Source organism: Mus pahari, chromosome 19 (assembly GCF_900095145.1).
Source record: "Mus pahari chromosome 19, PAHARI_EIJ_v1.1, whole genome shotgun sequence".
Lineage (NCBI taxonomy): Eukaryota > Metazoa > Chordata > Mammalia > Rodentia > Muridae > Mus > Mus pahari.
The window spans coordinates 82,953,873-82,970,860 of record NC_034608.1 but is presented as its reverse complement, the minus strand read 5'-3'; the positions used below and the strand labels follow the sequence as shown (position 1 = coordinate 82,970,860).

The 16,988-nt window shown below is 40.5% G+C and overlaps 1 protein-coding gene across 3 annotated transcripts in view; it reads left to right on the top strand.

The window, feature by feature from the left end:
• The first annotated feature begins 977 nt into the window (after window positions 1–977).
• Psd3 (pleckstrin and Sec7 domain containing 3) overlaps window positions 978–16,988 on the top strand; it is a 522,390-nt gene continuing 506,379 nt past the window's right edge. The window contains exons 1-2 of one of the 3 annotated variants that reach the window (XM_029532004.1): window positions 978–1,074; window positions 6,647–6,709. The gene's annotated coding sequence lies outside the window, so the exon portion shown is untranslated. Of the gene's footprint in view, window positions 1,075–6,610; window positions 6,710–16,988 lie in introns of those variants that run through there. The other 2 variants (XM_029532006.1, XM_029532005.1) reach the window with 2 other exon arrangements.

Genomic DNA, 16,988 nt, shown 5'->3' with positions numbered 1-16,988 from the left:
TAGGTAACCCGAGCTCAGTCCTTGGATGTAGCCTGAGCTCTTCGGTTTTCACATAGTGAGTCCAGAGCCCCACTCTCAGCCTCCTTAGCCTAAGTTCTACCACAGTCAGCCAGTGGCTATAGAAAACTACATATTAGGGGTGGGTGGAAGGTTAGTAGAGCATTGTCTAGAATATACTAAACCCTAGGCTTGATCCTCAATACCACATTAACTAGATATGATGGTGCTTGTCTGTAATCCCAACACTCCAGAGGTGGAAACAAAAGGCTCAGAGGTTCAAGGGAGTCTTCTGCTATGTTAGGAGTTCTAGAACAATCTGAGATTTGTGGAATCCTGTTGAAAGAAAGGGGCAGAGAAGAAAGGGAGAAAAAGATGGAAGGAAGTTAGGAAGGAATAGAGGAAGAAGACTGTATACCATCTACTTAGCCATCATTTATTCTCAGGAGTGATGTAGAAACTGAGTTTGCACCATATGCAAGTTTCTCTATTACACAGCAGGCAACAAAGGTTGAGGTGGACAATCTATAACTACAAATTTTGTGCTGGTTTAATTTCTATATTCGCGCAGGCTTCCAGATTCACTTTCACTGGGGGTGTTTCCTTTTTGTGGTTCTGTTGCACCATGATGTGGGAAGTAAGTGATGTCCTGATACCCTGGGCTTCTATGCATCTTTTGCATATCTGCCAATGAGGACTAAGCACTCTGTACTCAGCCACCATCTCCCCAGTCTGGTGAACAGTAAGTAAAGGAACATGGGTGATTCACTGAGTGCTATTTAGTTTGTTCTGTCAGCTGTTTATTAATCTGGAGCTTCCTGCTGAGATGCAGGGTGTGCTTTTTAAAGAAACCTTACACAGCACAAGTTTTATTTTGGGACCGGACACAGTAATATACAAAGAGGATCTCGGAGAGTTTCAGAGTCCTACAAGAAGTTTTCTTGAATCTCAAAGCTTTGTGATCACTTGCTGTGTGCCAAGCATTGTTCAGTGAAGTGGTAGTGTGTGGATGAATGAACTCACCTCAACTTCAAGAAGTAACCATCTACTCAAGGGATATGAAGGGCCTAATGTGCGGTAAGTATAATCTTGACATTTAAGGTCTATTGGGAGTCAAGAGAACTGGAAAATTATGGGGAAATATAAAAGTGAGTATTGGAGAAGACTCTAGATGGAGAATTGAGAAAGACTTTCAACTGGTGGGTAGCATAACAAAACGATCTCATTTTGGTAACAGTGGGGAGGACAGAGTAGACACAGAAGTGTTGGAGGGTAGGACAAGACCTTTATGGTTATCCTAAGAGTCTCTGTAAATGCTTTAGGCAAGAGGCACTGAAGGCCTACTTGGAAGCACAAGAGAAGAGGTGGGTGGGAGAGTTGAGGGTCTTCTAATTTTTATTAAAAGATATAATTAGGACATGAAGAAATCAAGTCAGTGTTCTGGCTTAGAAGTCTTGGTGGATGGTGTTGTCTTCAAAGAGAATGGAAGAAGAGAAGTACATTAGGGTATGTCTGTGGAGACAATAGACTCATGTTGGGGATTATTGGTCTGAGGTGCCACCTGAACTGTGAGTACATTATTTGGGGTCACTAGATCATATAGGAATATCATTCAGACACTGGACATTGCTATTTACAGTTTGAGAAAGATGTAGATCTGGAAATAAATAATTGGGCGACATCTGCAAATTTGGGGATATTTTTTTTCTCCATGGAACTTCATGAATTATTGCTTCAAAGATATATCGACTTTTTATTTTGAAAGTGTTATATAATGTTGGTACACTCCAGATCACAGCACTTTAATGGTGTCAGCTTCTATGTTGGGTGCTGAAGATGTTAGAGGAAAGAGCAGTGCAGTACAAACTGAACATGATCCATCAATTGACCTTTAACTGTTAATGCCTACACTAAAGCATTACTTGTCTTTCACTGTGAGAGTTTTAAAAATACCCTAGCCATCTATGGGAAAGTGATCATTTCCGCTAATATGAGGAATACTATGCAATGAATCTTTTCCTCGAGTAGTGCTTATACTAATCCCAAGAAAATAAGCAAAACTAGAAGACATGGCTTTTACCCTACTAGATGAAAATTTACAGAATGTCTTTTAGTGAGAGTATCCTTTGCAATAAGGAATGGAGACATAGCCTTAATCTGAACCTAGCTATAATGTCAACACTAACTCTGGCATTAATCCTACCTTTAAACCTAATATTAAAACTCAGCTTCATCTTAAATTAAACTGTGGCCTCCAACACTGACAAACCTAACCATAGCCCTAGTTCTTAACCTAAATGCAGCATGAACTCTAACTCTAATCTTAGCCTCTTTGTTGTTAACAATTCTAACCTTATCCCTATACCTGATATTTTAGGTATTAATCTAGTAGATGTAAAGGTTTGTTGGGTCTTAAGTAACTAGATAAAACCAAAAATTGACTCATAGATTAAATAAGTAATCTAAAAGAAGGTATAATCATACAGTCTTTAACAACACAGCATTGACTTTTCTGATGGAGACAACTAAAAATATAGTTTCATTCCTAAGTGTCTAAATTCCCCCTCTGGCTTCAGTAGATGTAACAGAGGGGGGATTGCTATAATAATTTAAGGAATATTCCCAAGAGGCAAGATTTAAATGGAGAATCTACTTTCATATATAGCTTTCATAGCTTACACAGAGTGTAAGCTAATCTTAATTTTAGACTTCCAAAAACTCCCCAAACTGCAAGATTTTTCTATTCCTAGAAGCTCCCAGAAGGCTAGGCTCACAAGATATTTTATTTAGACTTAAATCCCAATGTGACTCTACCTAGATCTTACTAGCTATAATTTATTTAGCTTAGACTGGTGATCATTAGGGTAATGTGTGGCATTGAGCTCTGGGGTTTATAGGCATACTATAAGGAAATATACTATACTGCACTTAGAAACTTGTAGCCAGGCTGAGCAAGAAAAATTAACACTCATAATACAAGAGCAAATATGATGAGACAGACAAAATTCAAATTCATAATTTGAAGATCATGAAAGCAGAAATGATCCTAAGTGCTATAGTATATGGTATAAAACTGGATATTGAAATGATTCAGAGGTACAGATACTAATGAATACAGTAGAGAATATTTTCTTTCATCTGTATATCATTGAACTTGCCAAAATTTTGTAACACATATTCAGTTCTTCCTAGGCTCTTACAAGGGTACACAGGGCATTATTATTTGCATATGCAGAAATAGGCTTGATGGAATTTCTTATTTTCCCCCCTAATCACCCAGCAAGAGTGGCCAAGAGATTCAGACTTAAGTTTCACAACTTTGAATGTAACAGAAACTCACTCTGTTTCACAGAGTAGATAAGGTATGAACTGTGCCCTAAAGGATTAAGTAAAGCTTAAAAGATAAAGCAAGAAAAACCATGTTGGAATGAGATGGAAATAAAAGGAAGACAGGAATCTGGGGGTGGCCTTGTAGACAGGTAGACAGCATAGATGCAAAGACAAAATAGCAGGAGATGTGGCACCTTGGGTGGTGATATTTCACATAAGGTTTCATAGAAAAGTCATAAGGTTTTGAAACAGAGAGCAAACTAACAAAAGATGGATCTGAGAATGGAGAGCAGAGAGGACCACAAAGCAAGCCCTGGAGGTCAGCTGGGTGATGTCCATGTGTGACACCAAGGAAGAATCTGGAGTGTGGTAGAAGAAAATTAGAGTAAATGGCCTAACAGAACAACAGTTAAAGGGGCAGGACACTGTGTGAGTACAGGGACTGAGGGGAGTGGAGAGATGAAAGAAGTCCACATGTTTTATAACTAGCAGGTAAATGGTGTGTTCTTTCTGGGTCTCCCAGGATGACCGAAGCGATGGAGGTGACAGAATCCTCATGCAGAGGGCATAGAAACCTGGTTCACACGTAAGACTGTTACATGAACCCATCACAGCTAATGAAGAAAAGCAGTTTTAGAATGGCATGAAAGATGATGCTTTCAACATTATTTACAATTAAAAAAAAAAACTGGAAAATATCTAAATGCTGTACAATGGAGGAAGAGTTATATCAGGAGTATTGTGTTGCAGTTAAGACTGTTTTTGACGACTATGAGGATGTAAATGATAATAATATAATGGTGTGTGGCAAGAAGAAAACAGATATGAAACTATCTATACATCATGGAAGGGGATGGGCATAAATCCCACCCACCACCACCAGAGGCACCGATAGCTATAGAAAGGGGAGAATCAGTTCTTCTTAAGGTTGTGGCCTCTGGGACGTCTACTATGCTCAGTGGTAAGCTGCGCATCCAAGAGTTTATGGGAAGAACAAACTGAGCTCCATGTATTGTTTTGTTTTTTTAAATGACATGAAGTTGGGAGGGCAGAAAGTAGAATGGATGTGGGAGAGGCTTTAAAAAGGGTGAATATGATCAAAATACAATGTATAAATTTCTTAAAGAACTAATAAATGTAAATATGCAAACTAAACATGTGAATAAAGCAAAAGGCTGGTTAGAAGGGATGATTTGGTTGCTTCTGTGACTAGTTTATATTATATTATACATGTCTGAAATTATGAAACACAAACTTTCCATAATGAGCCTTTATTTAGCTTTTATAGTGATAAAATATTTAGAGAAAACAGTATTCAACATCTTTATATTTGTTAGGTTTTAAAGCAAACAGCACATAATGAGTAGAGAGCATAAATTCATTTCCCACTGGCCTTCAAAAGCCAGAGTGGAATGGATGGATTCTGAGAAATGACAAAGAAAGAGAGGTGACCTCTATAGCAGATGGAGGATACAGCTAAAAAAGGCGAACGCAGTGTAACATAGCAGAGATGTAGCTTTGACTAGCCAGGGACCAGCATTCTCTTCAGAGGCAGGCTGACCTCTGGGAGCTGTTTACAGCTCAGATAAATAGAGAATCAACTCCGGAAGCAGATAAGAACACAGTTATGTCCCAGATGCAAACAATACCTCACAAAATACTTGAGGGGTCTGCTAACCTCCAGAAGAGCTCTGCTGGGATTCCTTCCATTGCCAGCAGGACAGCAAACACTCTAATGCATGGGCATCACTAAATAAAACCCAAATCATCCATCCAGGGGCACCACAAAATCTCTGTGGAATTGACGAAGTCAATTTATATTTAACAGAAAAATAATATTGCTAAAATATGAGCTCACACATGTGCCTTTGGAAAAATAATTGAAGGTCAAAATTATGCATATCTTTGACTATTGATACTCATTCATGAGGACCCCTGTTTCTTTCCTGTTTGGTGAGCCGCTAACAGCACAAAGCCACCACTCATCTGAGGGAATGCTGAGCTGTCAAACTACCAGTGGACCTCAAGATTTCCGTTAAGGGTGCTACCTCGCATGACCTTGCACTATCCAGCTAGAAGTGAAAACCATGGCAACTATCTCTGACAGATGAGCGCCGGACAAGGACAAGTGGAGCCTTCCTCTTGATGTGGCTTTCATTTCACTTCTTTTCAAGCTCCTCAAAGTCGAGAAATTTTCCCCAAATTCTTCTTTTCTTCTCCCTGTCTGCATTAGCCCTGCTCCTTGTTTTGAGGGTCTTCCTTCCCAATGTAGCATACCTCCAGGAAAACTCCTAAAATAAACTCTAGAAAGTTAGCATGTGGCCCTTCACTGTTCTTTCGGGTCTGCTTGTTGGAGTTTTTGTATGCAGGTTTGTTCCCATTTCCTTGGCCATGTTCACATTTGAAAGGAAATTACGAACATAGCTGTGCGTGGAAGAGCCCAAACTCCTTGCCAGCCAGTGTTCGTGATTCCTGCAGGATCTATCAGGTTCCAAATAAGCAAAACTGCTCATGTAAAGGTGGAGGAGTTTCCCAGTTACGAGATTTTTTTTATCCCCATTGGGGGCTGTGAACACAAACACAGTAAGATTGCCTGCTTATCTCTCCACACAGGAAGCAAGCAGCGTTTGGAAAACAAAGCCTCATGTTGATTGCAACCTTTTAATAGATGAACCTTATACTACTATGTTTGCATCTTCGAAATGTCAAAGAAGTGAAGGGAACAAGTCCTGGGCAGGATATTTGATCTGATTTATAGAAATGAAATAAATGTAAAATGGGTTTTTCTACTGCAGAGCTCTCACAGTGCACTTTAACTAAACCGACTGTAACCAGAGTGACATCGGGACGGAGCTCCGTAAGAGGCCACTGTTTGTCTAACTTTAGCTAACCCGTGCACTTCCTGGTCCAGTTACCCTCTGGCTAGATTTGGATCCCTCTTTCTCTATCACTCTCTCTTCAGAGGTATCTCTTTCTGCGTTTAGTACTTCTGGATTTAAAAAATCTTACTTTATTCATACATTTCTATAAGCAGAGAGCTAACCAAGGCATTTCTGTCTGAAAGAAGAAAGAGGTCCTGAGCCCTTCTGCAGTTGGTGATTCCTAACGTGCTTGATCGCATGTACGTTTCACACAATTTGCTTGACATGTGAGCCAACACCATGTGTTTCTCATTCATGACTTGGTGTGCCGAAGAGGACGAGGATGGAGAAGAAAATAATCTGAAGATTTTTGAGGAGAGAAGCGACCGAGGTTTCACTCTGTTGTGACGTCTGCTGAGATAAACAGCCATTCACGCATTCTGCATTTTAAATTCCAGGCACAACCTGAAACCCAGAGAGGAACTTCTCCAAGGAGCTGGCAGACCGGCAGACCGAGCCTGGTAAGTCACTGCTGCAGAGTGCCACTCTCCCTCCGTGGCAAGCCACTAGCTAGAATGCAATTTGGGTGGGGGTGGGGGTTGAGTCCTGAGAAGTTCTTTCTTTTCCATATCCAGGATTTTGTAAAACCAAGAGTTCTCACACAGTGAGAGAGGAGCTTGGGGACTTTTTTTTTTAAAAGCAATACTGCTTTGGCAAACGTTTTCCTTCAAAGGATCAGAAAAAAATATTCTTGACTTTACCAACCTCACTCTACCCTGCCATAAAAGTCAAATTTTCAGTGACCTGACAAGATTAATTAAGAAGGTTCATGATTGCAAACTATTCCATTCTTTCAATATATTCTCAGATGTTAACTCTTCGTACCTAGCCTTTTTATGGACATATGTGAAGGATGGCATTGTGTATGTGTTCATGTGTGTTTGTGGCGAGGGGGGAGAACATGTACAATCTCTTGTAGAAGACAACCTCATGTGTCATTTCTCAGGAGCTGTCCATCTTATTTTTTGAGACAGAAACTTGAGTAATAGGTAGCCTGGCCACTAAGCCCCAGTATCTGCCTGCCTTTTTCTTATCTACTAGGGTAGAACTACTAGTGTATGCCACCACACTTGGCTTTTAAATATGGGTCCTGGGGTCAAACTTAGGTCCATAAGCTTTTTTTTTTCCCCCATCAATTTATTTATGCATTTTACATCCTAATCACTGCCTCCTCCTGGTCTCATAAATCCCTCCCCATCCTCCCTCTCCTCTGAGAGAGTAGGGCCCTCCTGTGTAACCCATGCACACTCAGGCACAATTGTCTCTGAAGGACTAGACACATCCTCTCTCACTGAGGCCAGACAAAGCAGCTCAGTTAGAGGAGTGGATTCCACAGACAGGCAATAGCTTTAGGGACAGCCCCTGCTCCAGTTGTTGTTGTTGTTGTTGTTGTTGGGGGGTGGGGCACAAGAAGACTGAGCTGCACATCTGCTACATACGTGCTAGAGCCTCTGTCCAGCTGATGTATGCTCTTTGGTTGGTAGCTCAGTCTCTGAGAGCCCCCAAGTGCCCAGGTTAGTTGACAGGTGTCGTCCTAAGGTTCACAAGCTTTTAAAGGAAGCGCTTCACTGATTGAAACATCTCTTCTGCTTTGATGGATATTTCTTTTTTAGAAATCTTAAGTCTATCTTTTGTCAAGAAATTTAGATACACTAATAAATTAGGTAGAAAAGAATTATTTTTTGCTTGTTTGCATTATTTGATAATGGTGCCAGTGTTAAATAGATAAAATAATTTAAAAGCATTGAGTTGTTGATAAGTCAATTATAAAGAAAATTATAAGTGCTGGAAATATTAGACCAAGATACCATATATATTTTAAGCTAGGAATTTAACGTTCAAAAGCAGAATTTCAAACAAAAACATAAATAAAACAAAACAAAACAAAAACCAATTAAAAAACCACAAAAAAACCTTCTCTTTTCCCTGTTTTTAATTCCTTGTAGCTTTAGAGTCAAACCCACTAAGCTGGCCTTTATATGTCCTTTGTCCTCAGCCTGCCAATGGAGAAATATCTAAATGTGAAATTGCTGAAGTTTATAAGATACCAAAAAGAAACTTGTTAACTAGACATACCAGTGTCCAGTCTCCATGTAGATTAGTTGCCAACAACAAGAAATGTCACTGATGAGCCACCATGTAAAATAATGTAAGTTTATAAATAACCAGGAGAAATAGCTTGAAATAACGCAACCATGTATCACACCATGTTTATTCCTAAGGGGAATAAATATATGATTCATGCAACAAATAGCAATGCTAGGGAATTCCACTGTGTAGAATGGAGACACAATGCTGGCTTACTACCTCAACCACAGTAGAGTAAGAGGACAGCATAGAAGACAGGGGAACTAAGAGCACATCTTGGCTGGCAGGGTTAGGGACTGATTGGTAGACTTCTTTGGTTGGGATAGTTCAAGTTTCTTTTTTGTTGTTGTTGTTGTTGTTGTTTTTGTTTGTTTGTTTTCGAGACAAGGTTTCTATGTAGCCCTGGCTGTCCTGGAACTCACTCTGTAGACCAGGCTGGCCTCGAACTCAGAAATCCGCCTGCCTCTACCTCTCAAATGCTGGGATCAAAGGCGTGCACCACCACGCCCGGCTAGTTCAAGTTTCTTAAGAAGTGTTCTTGCACCATCAAGGAATATTATTTTTGCCTCTCTCCATCTGGAGGTTTTCATTTCCCTGAGATGGGGGAAAAGAAGGAACGCCCTTGGCTTCTTGAGGGCACCCTCTGTGCCCCAAAAGAAGGAACTGAAATTCTCAGGATGGGATCCTAAGAAAGCCAGAGCAGCACTAGGAGTGTGGGGAGCCTTTTGGGTTCTAGAGGGTGCATCCTTGAATAGGCCCCCCAAAACATGAGGATTCCATGAAATTTTGTGAATTTCTAGTTTAAAAGTTCTGCAAAGGGGCTTGCATAAGTAGAAGAGAGAAACTTTCACAGTAAAGCTGCTTTTGAAGTCAGGGTTTCCTTCAGTCACATGCGCACATATCTCTGAATGTTCATGATGCTCTACAGAAGGTACTGTGTGGGAGATGGAGAAAGGAACAAGACTGCAATTGGGTTAGTTTGGGTGACGGAGTGTCTTGGCTGTGAGAGGAATGGATGTTTGCTGGGGGTCACTCTAAGGTGGCAAAATGAAGGCACAAGTGGAGAATCAGAATCTAGGAGCAATGCATTACAGGAAAGAAAAGTGGGTGGTATGTGATGGATGACTGAAGATAAAAGCAAGAGGGACATTGGATTCCAGAAGTGAAGAAGACACCAAGAGAGGCAGAAACAGGTGGACAAGAAGGCCCTGTGATAAATTGAACTGGTTCTGCTGGCAGACTGTCTGTACTCTGGGTAAACAAGCCATGGTTATGGTGACTGAAAGGTCATACAACAGCATAGGTAAACAATTAGAGACAGGGTTAGGAAACACAGAATTTATCTCTTGTGCTTTCTAAATTTTAATACATATGATATGATATATGATATGAGTGATTCATGATATGTGATGCGTGGATGATATATGATATATGGTATATAATATTTAATATATATCCTAATTTCTGCATCCATTACCTTGATCCTGGGTGCCCACTCAGTGTTGGACTGGTAGTTTTAAGTGTCTACTTGACACACCCTGGAATCACTTAGTGAGAGTCTTAATGAGGAATTTTCTAGAATAGGTTGGCCTGTGTGCATGTCTGTAGGGAATTGTCTTGTTAATTGATGTAAGAAGACCCAGCCCATTATGGGCAGCACTTACCCATAGGCGGGGGATCCCAAACTGTAAGAGAGGAGAAAACTACCCAAGAGTAACAAGAATGTATAAATCTTTTCTTTGATCTTGACAATGGATGTAGTATGACTAGCTGCTTGAATTCCTGCCATGATTTCCCTGAAATGATGCACTAAAGCCTACAATTGTTTGCCAAATGACCCCACACCACACCAGAAGGAGAAGAAAAAACACACTGAAGCTTCAACATGTCCAGTCCCAAGTTTGAAATTTTAACAGAGTGAGAATCTGTGTCCTTAGCAGTTATAATAAGCCAGGGGTGGCCACACATTTCTGATAAGCTAATTGAAAGGGCCAAAGTAACAGTGAAATACAGATAAAGAAGGTTAAAGAAATGTAGGTGCATTGGTAAAGGAGGCAAAAGGATTCAGAGACAGGTACAAGCCTGCTTCCACTCCTCACACCCTGTGCACCTGTCTGTCCATCCACCCATCCATCCATCCACCCATCCATCCATCCATCCATCCATCCATCCATCCATCCATCTATCCATCCATCCATCTATCCATCCATCCATCCATCCATCCATCCATCCATCCATCCATCTACCTATCCATCCATCCATCCATCCATCCATCCATCCATCCATCCATACATCCATCCACCCATCTGTCCATCCATCCATCCATCCATCCATCCATCCATCCATCCATCCATCATCTTCTGATTCTTCTGGAGAATGAGAAGACTTTAATATGATTTCAGGAATACTCTTTTGGGTAGCCCCAGCTAGACTCCATTAAAGTGGATGCTGATTTTCTTTGTGGTCATCTTCAACATCTTTCCCCTTCACACTTTTGACTAAGGCCTATTACACATCCTTTTTGCCCAAATGAAATGGGGATCCTAGAATCAGGCTTGAGAAAACATTTGTAAAAGTTTTGCAAATGATCCTTCCCACTCTTATTTATGAGCCACTCACTGACCCAAGGAAAAAGTTTGCATCCATACCCAGTCATTGACATCATCCTTTTCTTCTTCAGTTGCTCTATCATGCAGACTATTGGGTCTAGTATCTGCTGAGTCCTTTGATGGGCTCCTCTCACACTTGCCTTATGAGGGACGAAGCATCTCCCCTCCTTTCCCAGGGCAGGATGAGAGATGCAGGGAAGCTCAGCTTTGCAAAACATACCATGCCTTGGTGGACTTTGGAATTTGGTAGTATGGGGAATCTATTCTTTTTCAGTATTTGAGGAAACACTGAAACAAAACCAACAACATCCAAACAGTCAAAAGCAAGAAACTACTAAGAATAAGAAGGAATGACCATCAGATATGATAAAGATATACCACAAAATTTTATAAGAAAAAATCATCTAAACAATGAGTCCAGTATTGAATGCGTATGAGCATGCATGTTCCTACTGGCATATGGGTCTATGTGAGTGTGTGTTGAGGGTTGAGGTTGAAAACAGGTTATTTTCCTTAATCACCCTCTACCTTATGAATTGAGATAGGGTCTTTCACTAAACCTGAAACTCACTGATGTGGCAAGATGGCCCTGGCCAGCAAGCCCCATGATTTTCCTGTCTCTGTCTTCCCTAAGCTAAGACCACAGGCTACACTCGAGAACAGCTTATTCAGTGACCTCTTCTGACATTCATGTATCAAATAATAGAAGCTAAGGTCACATAAACTTCCCTGAGCCCCAGGTTTTAGATAAATTTTATCAACTTAGTAAGGGTGCTTCCTAGAAAAAAACTAAATTGAAATACTGTTTAATATTAGAGATGAATTTTTAAATAATTCATGTAAATCTTTTGCAGATGTACTTAGTTGCAGTAAGAGAATATCATTATTTAAATTAAATGGAAATTTAAGAAAATGAGAAAACTTTTTAAAAAATGGATTGAATTTAATTTTGATTCTTAGAACTTCTATCCAGTTACTTATCTGACATCCCTACTAAAAGCAAGGCTTAAAAATCCTGATGAAGGTCTGAGACACTATTTCTTCCTTCCTTCCTTCCTTCCTTCCTTCCTTCCTTTCTTTCTTTTTCTTTTTCTTTTTCTTTTTCTTTTTCTTTTTCTTTTTCTTTTTCTTTTTCTTTTCTTTTCTTTTCTTTTTTTGGTTTTTGAGACAGGATTTTTCTGTGGACCTCTGGCTGTCCTGGAACTCACTTTGTAGACCAGGCTAACCTCAGACTCAGAAGTCCACCTACCTCTGCCTCCCAAGTGCTGGGATTAAAAGCATGCACCACCACCACCTGGCTTGAGACACTATTTCTAATCTTCTATCTAAAATGTGTTTGCTTTTGATGGCTGTCTTAATCTTTTCTTGCGTGCCTTTCTTTTTTCTTTTTTTCCTTTTTTTAAATTTTCTTTTTCTTTTTAATTTATTTATTATTATCTCTAAGTACACTGTATCTGTCTTCAGACACACTAGAAGAGGGCATCAGATCGCATTATGGATGATTGTGAGCCACCGTGTGGTTGCTGGGATTTGAACTCAGGACTTCCGGAACAGCAGTCAGTGCTTTTAACCGCTGAGCCATCTCACCATCCCCCCTGTCTGCCTTTCATTTTTCTTTTTGTTTGTTTTTGGAAACGGGGTTTCAATATGTAGTCCAGGCTAGCCTAGAAATCACAGCTACCACTCTCCCTGGACACCGCCCCCTCAACCATGCCTCAGCTTCCCAAGTACCGATGCTTGTGTAGACAAGTGAGCCACTACACCTGGCTCTCTTTCTGTCGCTGTAACCAAATGCCTTTGATTTGAAAATTACTGAATAATGTTCACTTATTTCTTGCTCTGCCAGCAACATGTTATTGGCATCTGGTGGGGGCCTTCTTAGGGCTCCTCTGGTGTCAAGACATGCTGGAGAGCCATGAGCTGAAATGCAGTGAAAGCTGACCTTTAGAGCAAAGACCCTAACAGAATCCACAGGCCCACATGCACCTCTCACCAGCCCACACTCCAACAGCACTACACTGGTAGGTAAATATGAGAGCACTTGACCTTTGGTGGAACACATTAAAATCACAATTATGATACTGTATTCTTACTAAACATTTTCGTTTCTGTTGATTGCTGATTGTTCTGTAAACCTCTCTCACCAATTAAATAAGTGTTAGCTTCATAACTCTGGCTTCATGCCTCAGTGTATCAAAATAGACTATAAAGTACCCAGAGTAAAACACAGATAGATTGTATTAGGTTAATCAACAGATTGTTAATAATTAGATTAAGTGGGTAGTGAAGGACTTGATAGCTAAAGCAATCAATTTTCTGGCCAAGGCAAATGTCCTGTCCTTGTAATATGTATGTCTTAGATAATATATAATCCTAAGGAGTATCTTAGCAGCATTAAAACAATAAACATGAGTTCTAGTTCATAAAGTAGTGAAAAATACCTGGGCAGTTAAGTTCTACCATGTCTTGTGTAGCACACTAGCTTGGTTGTGCAAGAGCTAATGAATAGTCCACCTATCATGTGTATTTAGAAATGAATGACACGTTGAACTGTGACTGAATGTGTATCCAAGCTTTAAAGCATTACCTAGTGGCAGCTTTGCCGTTGGAAACGTAGTCGATATTTTACCTGTTTGTTGATTAAAACTTTCTGGCAACCAACATTTTAAAAGTCTGAGTGCGGTTAAGGGAATGTTAACCTCGCCAGGTCATGTCAGGACATGTAAGCTACTTCTTCATTTTAATAAAATTCTAGTTTCTTAGAGCGGACTGTTTGCTGGACTCTGTCGTGTCAGAAGCAGTCAGAAAGCAGCATGTCTGTGACCTGGTGTCAGCCAGAGACTTCTTGGTTTCCTTGGGCGCCCCACTGAGCGGGAGGTGACATCCTTCTTGTTTTGGCAGAAACCAGAACCTCCGAAGGCCAGCACCAGCGGTCTTCACGGAGGTTTGCAGGGCAGGGGCACATTAAGTGGGGTTATGACAAGGTTTCTCAACAGTTCTGGTGAGGTCTCACATTGAAGGTGATCATTAACTTTCTGAGGGTGGTAGCTATTTTTGTCTCCCGAGAGAGCAATTGATATAACCATACTCTATGCTCAGAGCTAAGGTTCCGATCCACTGTGGTTTCTCTTTCAGACATAACTGATGCCTATAAATGTACCTTCTGCATGAGCATCTCTTGTTTTTTCATTTCAAAGGGCCATCTGGTCAGAGATGCAGTGATTAGAGGGCGTCGTGTAAATCAGTGGGGGTTCACATTTCTTTTCTAAGCTTAAATCCCTGTGCTCCCTAGAGAAAGCCGATTGTCTTCTGTCCTCTTCTCTGCTAGTTCCTGGCAGTGTACCTTCCTCAGAGGGAAGCAGCTGTGGTCTCCACGTGACATGTTCCCTTTGGCTCACTGTACGAACTCTTCTCTAGAGCTGGCTGTGCTATTTCAGAAGCTGAAACCTTTAGGAGTCGCAGTAGACGAAGAGGGCCACAGCAGATGGGCATTAAGGTTTGAGTTGATCCTACTTCCTAGGCACTGTTGGCTTCCTGACTTTGGAATTAATGTGATAAGGTACCTCACACTCATCACCACCTGCTCCATGTCTTCCCCACCATGCAGCCTGCATCTGCTTGGACTTTAAACAAAATAAACCTTCCTTCCCTGAAATTGCCCCTTGCCAGACATTCTATCTTAAAGGCAACTAGTATAGAAGCTATGTTTTCTTTCTGCCTCTGTTTCCCTTTTTTCTACCAATACTTATTCATTCTTTGTTCCTCCTTATCTTTGGAACTTTTTTTCCCCTAAAGCCAATGTTTTCATTGCTTTCTAATATTTTTGATCCTTCTGATTTTCTACCTTGTCTGGCATTTGTTTTGTGAATTTTATACTCTGTGCCTCACCTTCACTCCTTCCAACCTCCCTATGATCATATAAACATGTTAGTAAAATAAGAAAGTGACTTTTCGTGATAAAGTCCTTATTCATTCTGTGACATTCTTTTAAAATGGGTCAGAACACAGAAACATCCATTAGGAGGTACAAGCTCTGAATAATTGCTATTTCTTGGTCCTTTAAATAACCTTATACTGAACATTGGACTAGACTGAGCTATGTGGTGTCTGTGAACCTCAGTGGCCCAGCTTCTCCCTACAAGTCTCGGGGGTGGCACATTCTGCTCCAATTAAGTCATTAGGAAGTCATTTTGAGGCATACATTTTATACTCATTACAAGATACCTATAACTTCTACTTTCAGTAACATTGACGAAAGCCCAAGGCAGCCCCCCTGGGAAAGCTTCTGCATTCTCTCAGGCATTTCCCCTCACAGATGTCTCCAAGGCTAGCCAGTTCATGTCTCCTAGTCCTGCCTGCAGACTACAGTCACTTAGCAACTGCTCAAGTCAGTAAAGACTTTCTTCCTCCTCTTTTCCTTTCCCTTTCCTTCCTGTTCATGGGACGGTTTTCCTAGAAACTGTTTATAACCTCTTTAAAAATGAACTTCCTACTTTCTTCTAAATAAGAAAAGATACTCATGCAAATACTGAGCAGGAAAAAGAGAGCATTGTAAAATAAGTCATAAGACAAAGCAAGAGCCTGAGGAGAAATGAGGGAAGTTCTAGAAACCCCAAAGGCCATCACAACATCTAGGGCCCAGAAGGAAAGAAATCTAAAACCCCAGCTAAGAGGTTTAGCTTTTTAAATTTTATATTATTTATTTATTTGTTTGTTTGTTTTGCTGAATACCTTCCTTGGTAAATAAAATTTACTTTACTCTGGGCTCTCATTAAAAGCCCAGCACACAGTGCATTTTTTTTTTAGAGGAAGTTAACATACTGTGACATCAGCCCCAAGCAGGCCTTGCTTTTCCTTTTAGTACCGTGAACTCACAGAGCAATGGGAGCACATCTGGTAAGCTCCCACAGCAGCTGTTGCGGGTTATTCGGAGGCTCTTCCTGGACTCTGCCGGAGTGTGCACTGCTGTGTTTCTTTGCTGTGTTGCAAAGGTTAGCACTAGCCCGAGCTTATTTAAAATGGAAGTGTCTTGCTTGGAAAGGGTTGATTGTGTGTGTGATGCTATGCACTGCTTATTTTCTCCTTCACTCTAAATATTTCCATCATTTATATGCAAACAAAATTGTGTCATTTGCTCCTTTGTGTTTGGTTTCGTTTCTCTTCTGGTTTTCAAGTTAAAGCACTCAGTGGTTATTGTGAAAGCTACATTGCCCCAGCTGATCAGGCGACTCCAGGACCTGAGGCTATCCTTAGGGATCATCTACAATGTCAACAGTGTAGGTGTGCTGGCTTTTTCTCAGGATCTAAGAGTTCAAAGGCAAACAGTAATGGACTGAATTAAAGATTTACTTTTTCAGTGCTGATGGCTATAGCACTCCAAACATGTTCCATGTAGCTGAATAGCAGACTCGAGAGCATTATTTTATATATATATATATATAAATGTATGTATTATATATGATCCCACAGTAGTTTCAACTTCTCCTGCTCTTACTGTAATCTGTAGTAAATAACAAGTATGTTCCTGGAACTTTGCCTTTTGTCAGAATTGCCTGGAAGGTGTACTAAAATACATATTGCTGACCCTCCTTCCAGTCTCTGATCTAGGGAGGTCTGGTGATTTGCATTTTAAAAAGCTCCCAGGTGCTGTTGCTGCTAGTGTAGACTGAGCTTTGAGAGCCGCTGTTCTAATTTCAGCCCTACACTGTGATCACACACCGTGTCTCAAATCACCTTCTATTTTTACTCTGCATTGTGCAAAAGAAACAGAAAGATTACTCTGAGAATTTACAATTTTGATAAGAAGCACATACTGAGAAAGATGTTATTTTTAAGAAACTTAGTATCTCGTCAGCTTCAAAGGTATAAAAAATCATGTCCCAAACAGCCAAACTTGGGTTACTGGGAGGTAACCTCCAACGTTGCGTTTCCTAATGGACTCCAGGTTACATTTGTTATATACAAACCTGTTGAGTCAGCAAGCCCATTCTAAAATCTATTTGAATGATCTGCTTAACGATCTGCATTTAATTAGCTGTTATCC